Source organism: Scyliorhinus torazame, chromosome 24 (assembly GCF_047496885.1).
Source record: "Scyliorhinus torazame isolate Kashiwa2021f chromosome 24, sScyTor2.1, whole genome shotgun sequence".
In the NCBI taxonomy this organism is placed as follows: Eukaryota; Metazoa; Chordata; class Chondrichthyes; order Carcharhiniformes; family Scyliorhinidae; genus Scyliorhinus; species Scyliorhinus torazame.
In genome coordinates this window covers 47,543,919-47,561,565 of record NC_092730.1, presented here as the reverse complement: position 1 = coordinate 47,561,565, position 17,647 = coordinate 47,543,919, and the positions used below count along the sequence as shown (strand labels likewise).

Genomic DNA, 17,647 nt, shown 5'->3' with positions numbered 1-17,647 from the left:
AGGAGGGATATCAGAGGTAGGTTCTTTACCCAGAGAGTAGTGGGGGCATGGAATGCACTGCCTGTGGAAGTAGTTGAGTCGGAAACATTAGGGACCTTCAAGCAGCTATTGGATAGGTACATGGATGACGGTAAAATGATATAGTGTAGATTTATTTGCTCTTTAGGGCAGCACGGTAGCATTGTGGATAGCACAATTGCTTCACAGCTCCAGGGTCCCAGGTTCAATTCCGGCTTGGGTCACTGTTTGTGCGGAGTCTGCACGTCCTCCCCGTGTCTGCGTGGGTTTCCTCCGGGTGCTCCGGTTACCTCCCACAGTCCAAAGATGTGCGGGTTAGGTGAATTGGCCAATGATAAATTGCCCTTAATGTCCAAATTGCCCTTAATGTCCAAATTGCCCTTAATGTCCAAACTGCCCTTGGTGTTGGATGGAGGTGTTGAGTTTGGGTATGGTGCTCTTTCCAAGAGCCGGTGCAGACTCAAAGGGCCGAATGGCCTCCTTCTGCACTGTAAATTCAATGATAATCTATGATTAATCTAGGACAAAGGTTCGGCACAACATCGTGGGCCGAAGGGCCTGTTCTGTGCTGTATTTACTATGTTCTGTGTTGGGGACATTGATAAAACTGTTATTGATTTATTCAAACCTTGCCTAAAATCAGACTCTGGTGGGACTCGAACCCACAACCTTTCAATGTCTCATCACGCCAGCAGCTAGAAAAAACCTACAACCTTTGAATGTCTCATCACGCCAGCAACTAGCAGTCCAATGCGCTATCCGTTGCGCCACAGCGCCACACCTGCTTGCCTAGCCCGATATGAGGGTTGCTCTAGTTGACCAACAGTAATTTGACCAAAAGTTCAGTAATTCGCACAGTGACGACATTTCAAAACTACTTCATTGTCGGGAAATGTTTTGGGCCGTCCTGTGGTTGTGAAAAGCGCTACACAAATTCCAGTAAAACTCCGAAAGGACACAGCCAGGTTGGTGCAAAGGGAGGACATGTAGCAGACAAGGAGTGAAGCGATTTATTTTTGCAGGAAGAGCAGAAGTAGACAATATAAAATAAAGTGTCTATTTAAAAAAAATAGTGCAGGAACAGCGGGAAATGGATGGACATGTGTCCAAATCATTGAAGGTGACAGGGCAGGCTGTAAGAGTCGTTTATAAATCAAACAGTGTCATGACTTTATTAATAGCGGCACAGAGTACAAGATGACAGATGGGTCATCTCTCCATTTTCAGCTCCTGACTGCAGAGGCTTTTCTTGTTAAACCGTTTATTGGAAAACCTCTTTCCCTGGAGGGAGACGGGAGTTTGGAACTCGCTGCCTGAAAGGTTGGTGGACCAGAGACCCTCATAATATCTAAGAAGTGTTTAGATGGGCACTTGCGATCCCAGGGTACACGAGGCTATGTGCCAAATGCTGGGGAATGGATGAGAATGGTTCGGTGGTTGTTTTTGACCGGCACAGATCCGATGGGCTGAAGGGCCATTTCTCTGCTGTCTGATTCGATGACTTTATGAATGAAATGCAACATGTGTTTGCAGCTGCCTCTGTTTATGTCCTGTTGTATTCACAGGAGCAAACAAACTGGGCTGGTCGTTGAGCACCTCGAGACTTTTCTGCCCTACATTTAGATTGAGTAAGGGCTCCGTGTATTTTAACTCCAGCTCCCTGACAGGATTTCAGAAACCCTCCACAAACGGCAGTCTTTTGATTAATAAAGGTCCCAGAGATGGATAATCAGCGACACCCACAACCAGAGAGACCTGCAATATCCTTCAGTGCAGGAAAGACAACTCATTGTCCTTTGACCCAAAAGCAAAATACTGCGGATGCTGAAAACCCGAGACAAAGACAGAAAATGCTGCAAATATTCAGCTGATCCGGCAGCACCTGTGGAGAGAGGAACAGGTCGTTCCAATGAAAGGTCAGGATCTGAAATGTTAACTATTTTTCTTGTCAGAGATACCACAGATCCGTAAAATATTTCAGGCATTCCGTTTTGTTCAGCTGAACATCCTGACACTCTGTAGCTCGATCAATCCCAGCAGAGTGTTATTGCGTTTGACCTGATCTGTGTGATTGAACACTTCCTCCAGAGAGTCACCGGGTCATAGATGTTTACAGCATGGAAACAGGCCCTTCGACCCAGCTTGTCCATGCCGCCCAGTTTCTACCACTGAGTTAGTCCCACTTGCCCACATTTGACCCATATCCCTCTATATCCACCCTGCCCAGGGAAATATCAAACCTGTTTTATAAAGGAAAACATTGTACCGACTCTACACTGCCTCTGGCAGCCCATTTCGGATGCTCACCACCCTCTGTGTGAACGAAAATCCTGTCTGGTCTCTATGGCATCTCTCCACTGTCTCCTTTAACCTGTGCCCTTTAGCTACTCTACCAGTGGAAAAATATGTTGACTCTCTGCCTGATCGCTTCTCATTATTTTATGGACCTCTATCAGATCACCTCGAAGCCTCCGACGATCCAGGGAAACAAGTCCAAGCCTATATAGCCTCTCCTTATAACTCAGACCACCAAGTCCTGGTAGCATCCTCGTAAATCTCTTCTGCACTCTTTCTAGTTTAACAATATACTTCCCATAATAGGGTGACTAGAACTGAACATAGTATTTCATGTGTGCTCTTAATGTCTTGTACAACTTCAATAAGGCGTCCCAACTCCTGTATTCAATATGCTGAATGGCTTATTCACACCCTGTCCACATGCGGCTCCGCCTACAAGGAGCTCCGAACTTGTACCCCTAGATCTCTCTGTTCTGTAATTCTCCCCAAGAACATAACAGCGCAAAATCTGTCTTTGTCCAGAATTGCAGGTTTAAATTGTCCTTCACTTTCCAATGGATAATTTACAGACATTTTAACACAAGGACTGAATTCAGTCCAATGGTTAAAGCTTTCGACTAGAAATCAACTGGATTTTCCCCTTTGACTTCAGTCCTGCTCCCAGAGAATCTGTCAGTAGTTAAAATAATGTTTTCTTTTGAATCATTTATTTCCACCGAATGTCGACGTTGACATTCCTCACACTTCTCTCCATTGTTATCTACTCTGCAGGTATTGACTACACCGTCTAATGGAGACATGCTCACAGGGCTGTGGGAGAGGCTTTCTTTCAGGTTTTAGGCCTCTTTTGGTCATGAAGCAGCAACCGGATATCTGCAGAGGAACTCGGAATGCCAAACCTCTCTTCCCTGAATTAACTTAATCAGGGGACAAAATGTTGCTTGAATACAGAATAACAGGGTTGAGGATTTGGGGTGAGATTCCTGGAGTTGTGGGAACAGAGCGATGTTGTTGGGCAATGTGGTAATAGCAGGATACGAGTTTGGGATATTACCCAGTCTGTGTGGGGGGCTGGGGGAAGGAAATTGTCTTGCCTGCCCACCCAAGCTGAATGTTGGGGTTGAGGTGGTGATCAGATTCCGTGCGGAGGGTGAAATCCGTTCACTGAATTTCACGTTTACAGCTCAGGTCCTCGAGGGATCGCTCCTGTATGCCAAGGAGGAGCTTCCATCGAGGACGGGGTTCTCAATAAGAACAAACTGGAGGTGTGGATGTTAGAAACTGTTCAGCACTGATTCACTTTATTCATTGTTGTGTCCTGGAATAAACAAGTGGATTGTAGCTGTCCATTAAAAACACAAATAGAATTCGGAAGTTTCTGGCCAGTAACTTCACAATGTCCACTATTACATCACTCAGCATCCTCAGCTGCATCACACCTGGTCCACATGTCATGTGAACATTGCCTACAGCCAGTCTTTCTCGTACCTCTTCTTTGATAAAAGTTTGATACAAAAGAAAACATTTACGAATGGTCGAAACCTTTGTGATTAAGAAGTGTGATAAAGGAAATTAAAGCAACAATAAGTGGAAGGAATGCGCGGGTTGTTCATGGACTGACTGCAGAATTTGATGATTATTTATTCAATAGAGATTTCAGCCCAAATGTATTTGATGTCGTTAAGGAGATTAACATTGAAGGTGAGGAATTGAACAAACGAATGTGATATAAAATAGTTAGTTCAAATATTAGTTACAGTAATGTGGATGTGATCAGTCTAATAGTAGTGAGTTTACAGACAAAGGATTTCAGATGGCATGGCAAGGAAGGGGAAGGGCTGTCTGGTGGAGGATGGGAAAAGGATGCTGGGTAACAAGAGGCCCAGGGTTACGGAATGAGAAGTGAGCCAATCAGGATATATGGCCAGCTCAGGAGGTGTATAGGATGGCCTGTGGGAAACTTGTATGTGAAGCTTGATGCCATTTGAAAGTATTTATCGAGATTCATTTGTCTCCGATAGCACTCGGTTCCTAGGGTTTCAGAAGACAGCTTGTGTGTTCTGAGGCTCATTGTGAAGCGAGTCAGACTTGCAAGTTAGAATCATAGAAATGTACAGCATGGAAACAGGCCCTTCGGCCCAACCAGTCCATGCCGCCCAGTTTTTTACCATTAAGCTAGTCCCAGTTGCCCGCACTTGGCCCATAACCCTCTATACCCATCTTACCCATGTAACCATCTAAATGCTTTTTGAAAGACACAATTGTACCCGCTTCTACTACTACCTCTGGCAGCCCATTCCAGACACTCACTACCCTCTGAGTGAAGAAATTGCCCCTCTGGGCCCTTCTGAATCTCTCCCTTCTCACCTTAAACCTATGCCCTCTAGTTTTAGACTCCCCTACAGTTGGTTAAAAATAAATAACAGTGTGCCTACAAATCCATCTCGAGTTTTATTAAGGCCAGACTGATGGGTAAAGAACTCAATATTGTCATTTGGTGCCGAAAACCCAGGAATTCTTGAGACGGTCACTGGCCAGCTGCGAAATCAGAATTAGACTGATGTTGGACAAGGAAAGTGGAAACGGGCCCACAATGTGTGTAGCTGGAAAATGACCCACATTGATTTTCCCCTCTTCTCATGGTCTGATTGGTCTGGTCACTCGCGGTTGGTACGGAAAGATCATCTTGACGAAATCAAAGGTCCGTCTGGGGATTAGAAAATTAAACTGATGGGATATCATAATTGATAGTTCAATTTTGGGTTAATTGTGGAACTGCTGGGACATCTGGAAAGATGATTTAGTTCCACGAGTCTTTTTGATGAACTGATGGGACATCGGAAGGATGGTTCAGTTCCAGGAGTGTTTTTAAAACTACAGTTGATTCTACTAAAATTGTCTCCTTGGTCTGTAGTGGCGAGAAACGCAGTCTTGAGGACGAGTTAGAGATTATGGGGAATTGCTTGGATAAATTTCTAAACGAAGACGCATTCATTGAACTGGATGCTGCATGTTAGTTAAAGCAGAAGGCTCTCAAAATGTTAACAGCAGCCAATGTTAAAGACTACAGACAGTGCTTCTCACACGCGCCTTGAGATAACAGCAGCAGCCTGTGGTGTAATCGGATACCTTTCTTTCGAGTCACTGAAACTCCAGCAAAGATACGTTTTGAATCAATTCAAAGAAACCAGTGGGTTTCTAAACCTCTTTGAGAAAAGTTAATTATTTTAGCAAGCAATTGATTGAAATAGCCAGAATCTTAAGTTTGAATTACTTGAAATAATGTTTATTTCATTTTATTTGTGAATTAATAGAAACTTAATGAAACTCACTGACACGATTTTAAAAAGTGTAAATCTGGAGATGACAACCACCGCAGCTAACTGCTTCGTCATTCATAGCAGCCAACATTTTTGTGAATGTAAAAAATAACTTGTGAAAAGAAAAATTGTTAAGAGAAAGAATTAATTAATTTGTAAAAATTATACAAGTTTGTGTTAAGCAAATCGTAAATTCAGTTCTGAATTGAGATCAGAGCTGAGCTTGCAGTTTGCAGTAATTCAATTTGAATTTTCAAACATTTTAAGTTTGAAAAGAACACTGTTAAAACCTTTTAAATAACTTTGCCAAGTAGCAAAAATTGCCATTGGTTATAAATAGGCAAATAAATAAATAAAAAAAGAGCCAAAGTATGAAAGCTAAAGAGTTAATTGGATTATGGAGACAATATTGTCAAGAGGAGAGGGATAGGATCATGTTATCAGTTGGCAAGAAAATGACCTTAAAATGGGGATTCCAATTAGTGAAGGGGGGAACCAGAAAACTCTGGAGATCTTGAAAAAGGAGTGTGCATTCAAAAACACGCGCAAGTAAAGAGAGGGTGGACTGGAGAAAAAAAGAGGGCTACGTAGTTCAATGCCTGGCCTTGCATTGACAGACGCAGATGATGACCTAGAGAATTGGACCATGTCGGCGAGGGTCCCGACTGCACCAGTAGCATTGTCTGCACTAATTCCGGAACCACCAGGGTATCATAATTTATATCCAGTCACTGCTCCCAGATTCAAATCATGCCAGCCTCTCCAGCCCCTTCGTTTAATAGTATGGGCCCTATTTCTGCACCTTCACCATCTGTTAGAGAAGGGGAGCTCTGTTCCACAAGCCCAATTAGCTCTAGGACCCGATCTCGGACAAAGAGAGAGGGGCCTGATCCTATCCAGAAACAATTACGCATACGACCTAGATTCATTAAGACCGATATAGTAGGACAGAAAAGGTAGAGAACAAAGAAAGAGGATGGGAATGGTTCTGAGGAGATGGAACTCCCCTAGTGGAAGAGAAGGACGTCGAGGTCTTTGAAGAGCCAGAGGAATCCGCTAAAGCGCCCCCTAATGAGACTCTGAGACAGTTGCCGCTTAGGAAAATACACAACCCTGATGTTGCAACAGCAGCAGCCCAGCCCACGATAGACGTTTATTTCCCATGGCGACCCAGTGAGATGATGGCTATTCTGGCTGCAATCCCAGACAGGAAGAAATCTCCTGCTGCTTTCGTGGACTATCTGAGAAGTACCATCTCAGTTTATCAAGCTGATTATAGAGACCTCTGGTCCCTAGTCCAGCGGCTTTTAACCCCAGCAGAGCTCCGCCGTTCCCTCAACCACTTGAATTATACTAGCCACGCCGCATTTCAGCAAGCCCATGCCTTGGACGATGATAGGCGAGCACAAATCCTGAATGCGTTGAATGCCACATTTCAAAAGCCCATAAACATCTCTGCTATACTGAAGAGCCAGAGGAATTTCTGGAACCTTTTTAATGAAATCTCCCGTGGGCAGTCAGGTGACATGCTGTCCCAGAGTGATCAGAATTCCCTTCAATATTATGCTGTATTAATGTATTGCCTACCACCTTCCGTGCCTACTGCCGTGAAATGTGGTAACATGAAATGGACAGAGAACGACCCTTCCCAGATGGCCCGGGCAGTCAGATTTTATTGTAAGGAGGGTGTAGACCAGGAAGGAGACTCAGTTACAAAGATTAAGACTGAGTTTATAATGAAAGAGGATGATCTGAGACCCCAACCAGCGGCAGATATAGAGGGAACAATGCAAGTTTTAATTGTGGCCGTACAGATCACTGGCATCAGGAATGCCCCTTTAAAGGACAGGCAGCAGAAGGAGACTACCCGACCCTAAAGGAGGGGGTACCCACCAAGGGGAGGACAGACGAGGTAGACCTTATTATATTATTAGCATTGCGCAAGTCAAGGAGACACAGCCGGAATAAGAGATACAGACAGTGAGAATTTGGTAGTTTGGTGCAGTGAGGTAACCAGGAAATGTAAGTGGTTAATCTAATTGTGCTGTTTTTCAGTTAAAAGTGCAGGATAGATTAGTGTCTGATTGGCTGCAGCTGCCCCCATAATAAACTTAAATTAAACTAATTAATTAATTAGTTATGGCTGGTCAGGTGATGTGCTTGAGCTGCTTGGTGTGCGAGCTGGCTGCTCGAAGAGCTCCGGCTAAGAGTTGATGAGCTGGAGTCTGAGCTTCAAACACTGAGGCACATCCGGGAGGGGGAGACTTACCTGGACACTGTGTTTCAGGAGGCAGTCACGCCTGTCAGAGTAAGTAGTTTAAATCATGCCAGTGGCCAGGGACAGCAGGGTGTGACTGCAAGTCAGGCAGGTAAAGGGAACCAGCAGTCAGGAATTCAGGAGCCTCAGCCCTTGACTCTGTCCAACAGGTATGAGGCACTTGCTCCCTGTGTGGATGGCGAACAGGGTTGCAGGAAGGATGAGTCAGCTGACCAAGGCACCATGGTTCAGCAGGCCATTCAAAGGGAGGGAGTAAATAGGCAAGTCGTAGTTCTGGGGATTCTATTATCAGGGGGATATATAGTTTCCTTTGCGAGCAGGATAAAGAGTCCCGCATGGTATGTTGCCTGCCCGGTGCTAGGGTGTGGGACATCTCTGACCGGCTTGAAAGGATACAGGAGAGGGAGGGGGAGGATCCAGTTGTTGTGGTCCATGTCGGTACCAACAACATAGGCAAGTCTAGGAAAGAGGACCTGTTTAGAGATTATAAAGAGCTAGGATTCAAATTAAAAAACAGGTCCTCAAGGGTCATAACCTCTGGATTACTGCCCGAGCGACGTGCAAATTGGCATAGGGAGGCAAGAATAAAGGAAGTTAACACGTGGCTGAAAGAGTGGTGTGGGAATGAGGGGTTCCTTTTCATGGGACACTGGCATCAGTTTTGGGACAGGGGGGGCCTACACCGTTGGGATGGTCTCCACATGAACCGAGCTGGGACCAGTGTTCTGGCGAACAGAGTCAATAGGGTGGTCAATAGGACTTTAAACTAAAGATTGGGCGGGAAGGGAAAGTCAGGGAACCAAGAGGTGAAGTAATCAGCGGGGAGCGTAGCTGCTTAGGAATACAAAAAAACACGAACAGACAAAACTCAAGAGTGGTTACGATTGTCCCCATCCCACAAAATATGACACAGCGTATGGAAAGGCTCAGTAAACCAAGGTCCACCACACTAAGAAAACAAAAAGGGACGGTCAATAGAGAATTACAGGTGCTATATTTAAATGCGCGCAGTGTACGGAACAAGGTGGATGAGCTTGTGGCCCATACTGGCAGGTATGATGTGGTAGGCATCACAGAGACATGGTTGCAGGGGGTTCAGGACTGGCATTTAAACATCCAGGGATTCACACCCTATCGAAAAGAGAGAGAGGTCGGCAGAGGGGGCGGTGCTGCCTTGTTAATTAGGAATGAAATTAAATCAATAGCACTAAACGACATAGGGTCAGATGATGTGGAGTCTGTGTGGGTAGAGTTGAGGAACCACAAAGGCAAAAAAACCATAATGGGAGTTATGTACAGGCCTCCTAACAGTGGTCAGGACCGGGGGCACAAAATGCACCACGAAAAAGAAAGTGCATGTCAGAAAGGCAAGGTCACAGTGATCATGGGGGACTTCAATATGCAGGTGGACTGGGTAAATAATGCTGCCAGTGGACCGAAGGAAAGGGAATTAATTGAATGTTTACAGGTGGGCTTTTTGGAACAGCTTGTGATGAAGCCCACGAGGGAACAGGCCATTCTGGACTTAGTGTTATGTAATGAGCCAGGCTTGATTAAAGATCTTAAAGTAAGGGAGCACTTAGGAGGCAGTGATCATAATATGATCGAATTCAGTCTCCAATTTGAGAGAAAGAAGGTAGAATCAGACGCAAAGGTGTTACAGTTAAATAAAGGTAACTACAGGGGCATGAGGGAGGAACTCACGAAGATCAACTGGGAGCAGAGCCTAGTGGGAAAGACAGTAGAACAGCAATGCAGGAGTTCCTGGGAGTAATTGAGGACACAGTACAGAGGTTCATCCCAAAGAAAAGAAAGGTTATCAGAGGGGGGATTAGGCAGCCATGGCTGAAAAAGGAAGTTAGGGAATGCATCAAAGCAAAAGAGAAAGCCTATAATGTGGCAAAGAGTAGTGGGAAGTCAGAAGATTGGGAAGATTACAAAAACAAACAGAGGATAACAAAGAGAGAAATAAGGAAAGAGAGGAGCAAATTTGAAGGTAGGCTAGCCAGTAACATTAGGAATGAAGGTAAAAGTTTCTTTAAATACATTAAAAACAAACGGGAGGCAAAGGTTGACATTGGGCCGCTCCAAAATGACGCTGGTTATTTTGTGATGGGAGACAAGGAAATAGCTGCGGCACTGAATAAGTACTTTGCATCAGTCTTCACAGTAGAAGACATGAGTAATATCCCAACAATTCAGGAGAGGCAGGGGGCAGAGTTGAATATGGTAGCCATCACAAAGGAGAAAGTGCTAGAGAAACTAAGATGTCTAAAAAATGATAAATCCCCGGGCCCAGATGGGCTACATCCTAGAGTTCTAAAGGAGATAGCTGAAGAAATAGTGGAGGCGTTAGTTATGATCTTTCAAAAGTCACTGGAGTCAGGGAAAGTCCCAGAGGATTGGAAAATCGCTGTTGTAACCCCCCTGTTGAAGAAGGGAACAAGGAAAAAGATGGAAAATTATAGGCCAATTAGCCTAACCTCGGTTGTTGGCAAGATTCTAGAATCCATTGTTAAGGATGAGATCTCTAAATTCTTGGAAGTGCAGGGTCGGATTAGGACAATTCAGCATGGATTTAGTAAGGGCAGTTCGTGCCTGACAAACCTGTTAGAGTTCTTTGAAGAGACAACAAATAGGTTAGACCAAGGAGAGCCAATGGATGTTATCTATCTTGACTTCTAAAAGGCGTTTGATAAGGTGCCTCACGGGAGACTGCTGAGTAAAATAAGGGCCCATGGTATTCGAGGCAAGGTACTATCATGGATTGACGATTGGCTGTCTGGCAGAAGGCAGAGAGTTGGGATGAAAGGTTCTTTTTCGGAATGGCAACCGGTGTCCCGCAGGGTTCAGTGTTGGGGCCTCAGCTGTTCTCTTTATATATTAACGATCTAGATGACGGGACTGGGGGCATTCTGGCTAAGTTTGCCGATGATACAACGATAGGTGGAGGGGCAGGTAGTCTGGAGGAGGTGGGGAGGCTGCAGAAAGATTTAGACAGTTTAGGAGAGTGGTCCAAGAAATGGCTGATGAAATTCAATGTGGGCAAGTGCGAGGTCTTGCACTTTGGAAAAACGAATAGAGGCGTGGACTATTTTCTAAACGGTGACAAAATTCATAATGCTGAAGTGCAAAGGGACTTGGGAGTCCTAGTCCAGGATTCTGTAAAGGTAAACTTGCAGGTTGAGTCCGTAATTAAGAAAGCAAATGCAATGTTGTCATTCATCTCAAGAGGCTTGGAATATAAAAGCAGGGATGTACTTCTGAAGCTTTATAAAGCATTAGTTAGGCCCCATTTAGAATACTGTGAGCAATTTTGGGCCCCACACCTCAGGAAGGACATACTGGCACTGGAGCGGGTCCAGTGGAGATTCACACGGATGATCCCAGGAATGGTAGGCCTAACATACGGTGAACGTCTGAGGATCCTGGGATTTTCTTCATTGGAGTTTAGGAGGTTGAGGGGAGATCTAATAGAAACGTACAAGATAAGGAATGGCTTAGATAGGGTGGATGTAGGGAAGTTGTTTCCATTAGCAGGGGAGACTAGGGCCCGGGGGCACAGCCTTAGAATAAAAGGGAGTCACTTTAGAACAGAGATGAGGAGAAATTTCTTCAGCCAGAGAGTGGTGGGTCTGTGGAATTCATTGCCACAGAGGGCGGTGGAGGCCGGGACGTTGATAAATGCTTGATTTCTCAAGGAATTAGGGGCTATGGAGAGAGAGCGGGTAAATGGAGTTGTAATCAGCCATGATTGAATGGTGGAGTGGACTCGATGGGCCGAATGGCCTTACTTCCACTCCTATGTCTTATGGTCTTATAGACCGACTTCTCCCAGACAAACCCTTTCCCAACACAAGATTGACTAGCTAATTTAGGCATAAGTAATCACCAATCGGACAGTGAACCTATTATCTCTCTGCAGACAGGAGATCAACATTACCCATTTGTAATCGACACTGGAGCAGCCATGTCTTCGGTGCAATCAGAACTTCGACTACCACTATCCGACCACATCCAGCATTTGGCGGGGCCCCAAGGACACGTGTGTGAGTATCCTATTTCTGAACCTGTGACAGTCATTTATGAGAATAGGTCTACAGATCATCAGTTTGTGGTGACTACTGGATTCGACTGTAACTTGTTGGCCCGTGATTTACTGTGTATCTTCCAGCTGCAGTGCAGAGACGAAGGGGTAACGGTTCAATCATGGAGGATGAGACAACAGTGCTATATTTCCATCATACCCTAGTGGTGGACGTTAGACATTGAGCATTCACTGCTCCACGTTACCCTGGCCTATGCCAGAACCGGACAGAACAGAGAGTTGGAGGACAAATACCGGACGTTAATTGGGACCGAATGACCAGTAAAGATTACAGCCACAGTCACGGGAAAAGAAGGTACAGCCGATTTTGTTACAATACCACCACATTTATGGGCACAGTCAGCTTCTGTCGGCCCTCATATTACACGTCAGGTCCATGACCAGTACCATGCCAAGGATCTGGGGCCTATGGTAAGGTGGGCAGTGGATCATTCAGATCTAACAGAGTACGCACTTCAAGCCATGCCAGACGGCACTTCCATAAAATATTTTGAGGTCTCTGAAACGATTAACACTCGACTTCAGCTAACCCACAGCTCTGGAAGAATAGGGGATTCCTTACCTCGGCCGGCACGGAAAAGATCCCGCCGGGGTTTAGTTAATGACCTACTGCGGGACCTCCTTATGTCTGCGCAGATTTCCGTCATTAAATGCGCTGCCCATACAAACGGTAAGACCCCAGTTGACGTTGGTAATGAACAAGCAGATTGTGCAGCGCGGACAGCCCTCAAATTCAGTGGTGCCTAAAATGCTAAGTCAGACAAAACGATCTGCTTTAAATAGATCTGCTTCTGACAAGCCAGTGCCAACCATCCAAGACGTCAGAAGGTTACAGCAGGACGCTCCTGAGAGTGATAAACAAATGTGGAAACGGTTAGGTTGTACATATGATTCTGTTTATTCTTTATGGACCACGCCAGCACATCTGACTTGTATGTCTGAGGTACTGGCTTTGTGGGTCATCGAATGTGCACACCTTACAACTCATTGTGGGGCTCGGGGGACTAGTGATTTGTTGCTGGACACTTGGTGGCACACTAAAATGCAGGGGCTGGCCCAGAGTATCAGTAATCGGTGTTTGATTTGTCAGCAATATAACACCGGCAAAGGTATCCCTTGTGGTATGAGGCAAGCCCCATTGCCCAGTGGTCCATTTGAGACGCTCCAAATGGATTACATTGAGTTGGAAAGGTGTTAATGTTGTCAACGTTTTAAATATGTTTTGGTTATTGTGGATGTGTTCAGCAGATGGGTTGAGGTGCATCCGACTACCGAGATTTTGAAAGATCGCGCCCTTGTTTCAGGGGCCGTTCGGAGGAGGAGGAGCAGTCTCTGTCAGGGAGAAAACCTGAGAACATCTAAGACACTCAGAAGGTAAGAAGGTAAGTAAGTGATTTTTATTCATTTTTACTTTTATACCTTTTTCAAACTGTGCGTGTCGGGGGGGGGGGGGACTGAAGTGACATCACAGAAAAGCTGTGACCTGAGTGGCTGGTTGGGAATCTACACTGAATTAAAAAAATTAAGCATTGGTAACTAATTAAACATAATTACTGAATTATAATTTAGAGAGGTATCTAAGCCAGAGATCGGAGAGTACTATATTTAGCTTTCGCATTTATATTAGAAATCTAGTGCTAGGAAACAGATAGTTAACAGTAACTTTAAAAAAATAAAAATAATAATTTTAAAAAAAAACGTTTAATTTTAATTAATTGACGCAATGTCAGTTAGAGGGGTGCAATGCTCTGACTGTGAGATGTGGCAGGTCCGGGAGGCTTCCAGCGTCCCAGATGGCTTCATCTGCAGAAAGTGCACCCAACTGGAGCTCGTCACAGACCGCCTGGTTCGGTTGGAGAAGCAATTGGATGCACTTAGGAGCATGCAGGTGGCGGAAAGCGTCATAGATCGCAGTTATATAAATGTGGTCACACCCAAGGTGCAGGCAGAGAAATGGGTGACCACCAGAAAGGGCAGGCAGTCAGTGCAGGAATCCCCTGTGGTTGTCCCCCTCTCGAACAGGTATACCCCTTTGGATACTGTCGGGGGAGGGGGTGTATCCTATCAGGGAAAAACAGCAGCAGCCAGAGCAGTGGCACCACGGCTGGCTCTGATGTTCAGAAGGGAGGGTCAAAGCGCAGAAGAGCAATAGTAATAGGGGACTCTATAGTCAGGGGCACAGATAGGCGCTTCTGTGGACGTGAAAGAGACTCCAGGATGGTATGTTGCCTCCCTGGTGCCAGGGTCCAGGATGTCTCCGAATGGGTAGAGGGCATCCTGAAGGGGGAGGGCAAACAGGCAGAGGTCGTTGTACATATTGGTACTAACGACATAGGCAGGAAGGGGCATGAGGTCCTGCAGCAGGAGTTCAGGGAGCTAGGCAGAAAGTTAAAAGACAGCACCTCTAGCATTGTAATCTCGGGATTACTCCCTGTGCCACGTGCGAGTGAGGCTAGAAATAGGAAGATAGAGCAGCTAAACACGTGGCTAAACAGCTGGTGTAGGAGGGAGGGTTTCCGTTATCTGACCCACTGGGAGCTCTTCCGGGGCAGGTGTGACCTATATAAGAAGGACGGGTTGCATCTAAACTGGAGAGGCATAAATATCCTGGCCGCGAGGTTTGCTAGTGTCACACGGGAGGGTTTAAACTAGTATGGCAGGGGGGTGGGCACGGGAGCAATATGTCAGAAGGTGAGAGCATTGAGGGAGAACGAGGGAATAGGGACAGTGGGGCTCTGAGGCAGAGCAGACAGGGAGAAGTCGCTGAACACAGTGGGTTTGGTGGCTACCACGATCTTTTTACCCAGAAATCCGTTCACCTGAATGAAACCAAACCACGTTCCCATTCGCTGTCGTTGCTGCTTCTCCTTCCAAACGTTGCAGGAGACGTTATTATTTATTGATTGTTGTTTTGAGTGTGAGCTTCTTTATATATCGTTCAGTTACCAAAAGAAATGGTAAATATCTGACTGAGCTCGATATAGGTTCAAACCGTTCATTTACAATCATTCCGATTCATTCTCGAGTCAGCGGCTTGCGCGGGGAGTTCAGCAAATATTTCGAATCACAGTCGCTGCGAGCAGGGCTCGAGCCTGCGCGGGGAGACCCCATTGGATTTCAAGTCCAACGCCTTAACCACTCGGCTATCGCAGCTGCGTCCAGTGCGTCATTCATTAGTAATTTGGTCGATAGAATACATTCTAAAACCAGCCTGGAATCACTCCAGGAAGTTATTGCATTCAAACGATCAACGGGGCCCCGGTGTTTATGTGATATTGAATCTTCGTGGGAAATGACCATTGGATTTGGAGAGAAGCCTTGAGAGACTCGAACACCTCAGCTCCCTAAACGCACAATTCCACCGATTGAATAGATTGTGGAACAACGTCAGTTACATTGGAAATATATTAGAAATTCAAATGGAGCAGGTACACAGTTTACAGTCTGGAAGAAAATTTAAATGATGAAATCTGGAAATTACAGCACAGAAGGAGACCTGTGCTGGCCGAACGGTCACCTGATGACCTGATGACGCAACTAAAATTATCACTGTCGGGATTCCGGCAGTTCCCCGGATCGCGGTCAGAGCACAAGCCAGGAGGACCTGCTCAATTATTAAGTCAGTTATTTTTTATTACAGCTCCTTGGTCGCCAGTCATTGAGAGACCAGTATTTCTACATGGTGTCATGAATGGGCAGTATGGCAGAAGGACTTCACCGCATCAACCTCCTTGAATCATAGAATCGTAGAATATCCAGCTCAGAAGTAGGCTATTCGGCCCAACAAGTCAGCACTGACCCTCCGAATGAGAACCGCAGCAACTCTCTTCAAGAAGAGGTTTAATTGATACTGCACCAGCAGCCCGGCTAGCTCAGTCGGTAGAGCATGGGACTCTTAATCCTAGGGTCGTGGGTTCGAGCCCCACGTTGGGCGCTTCCTTGTTATTATCCGAAAACATTGGTGCTGAATGAACTGTCTTCATAACAGGAATAAGGTTATGACCCTTGACTGGGAATCCAGAGGGTCGAAACGAACAAAACGAAAATTAACGTGAGAAAACGCCGTCTCATTAACGGCGCAGAAAGGTTCTGCTTCCGACGGATCTTATTTCCACAACTGGGAACACATTGACGCAACGACAGTGAAGATCTGTCACCGGCAGTGTCACGGTTCCACGGCAGAGAGAATAGTTACAGAGCAGAGAGCTCAGTTACACAGCAGGATATACATTTACAAACAGGGCTTCTCTGTGTGCAGCAGAAAACACACTTTCCTAAATAACAAGTTTCTCCATCTCGGCGCCTTTTCTGTGTCATTGTGTGTGTCCTGATAGTCTCTTACTGCTTTTTTGTGTTTCTTTCTCTGTCTGTTACAGCAGCGCTGATGTTATGTATTAATCTCGCTTTTCCCAAACAGTAATTGTGATTGATAGATACAGAAAGATTTCCACACTGACATTCAGTACCAATGTCTGATAGAGACTGAAACCCACCCTCACATAAAGTACCAGACATTGACTCATAATAAAGGCATCCTGCTCTCACAACCTGTCCCAGAGACTGAGGTGCAGAGTGTTCCCTCCACTCGCGAATACTACCTGTCATTTACAGATACAGAACAAATCTCAGTCAGGTGAGTAGCAGAGTTTGATGGGTACGACATGTATTCCACAATCACCTTCTCTGCGGCAGATAATCAGATGCAGTCGGCATACGGTGTCTGTGTTGTTTTAACAAGAGTTACACAAGAACCGGAACACATTTACACAATATCAGGGTATAAGACGTAGGAGCACAAGTAGACCATTCAGCCCATCGAATGTGCTCTGTATTTCAATGAGATCATGATTGATCTGATATGATATGACGTGTTATGATCTGGTATGGTGGCACGTTGTCACAGTGCCTACCTCACAGCGCCCGCGATTCCGGTTCAATTCCAGCCTTTGGTCACTGACTGTGTGGAGTTTGCACTTTTTTTCTGTGTCTATGGGTTTCCTCCGGGTGCTTCGATTTCCTCGCACGTCCAAATGTGCGTGGGTTAGGTGGAATGTCCATGCTAAATTGCCCCTTTGTGTTTATAAAGTTGGGTAGTGCGTTACAGGGATGTGGTTGGGGCATAGGGACTGTTTCAGAGGGTCGGTGCGGAGTCGATGGACCGAATGGCCACCTTTTACATTTTAATGATTTCATGATAATCCTCATGCCCACTTTCCCGGCTATTCATCTCTAGATTTCATGATTAACCTTTAAAACCAATACTCCAATCAAGCCTCAGGTACCAGTAACTCCTCAATGGTCGTAAATTTTCCGTCTGTCAATCATTTGATCAGTCTGAGGAAGTCACATCCTGGAAACATCATACATTGACCCAGTTCGAAAGTAAATTAAGTCGCTTTAGTCCCTGATAACCATAGGCTGCTTTCCCGGTTGACGGTGAGATCTGACTGATGGTGATTTAACCTGAGGATCACGATACCTCAGGCGAGTGGCAAGGCTGCGAAGGCGGGGTTTTCCTGCTTCAGTTCTATTGTAACCGTGTGATCTGAATCTAATTAACCTGGTTCTCACTCTGTTAATATTGTCTCACGCTGAGGTACACCTCGCCGATTGGATAGACGAGTG

At 45.5% G+C, this 17,647-nt stretch overlaps 2 non-coding genes across 2 annotated transcripts; one reads left to right on the top strand and one right to left on the bottom strand.

Moving 5' to 3' along the window:
• Positions 1-15,093: 15,093 nt before the first annotated feature.
• trnas-uga (transfer RNA serine (anticodon UGA)) lies at positions 15,094-15,175 on the bottom strand. The gene has a single exon. It is a non-coding gene; the product is annotated as a tRNA-Ser (tRNA).
• A 708-nt stretch (positions 15,176-15,883) lies between these two features.
• trnak-cuu (transfer RNA lysine (anticodon CUU)) lies at positions 15,884-15,956 on the top strand. The gene has a single exon. It is a non-coding gene; the product is annotated as a tRNA-Lys (tRNA).
• Positions 15,957-17,647: the final 1,691 nt, after the last annotated feature.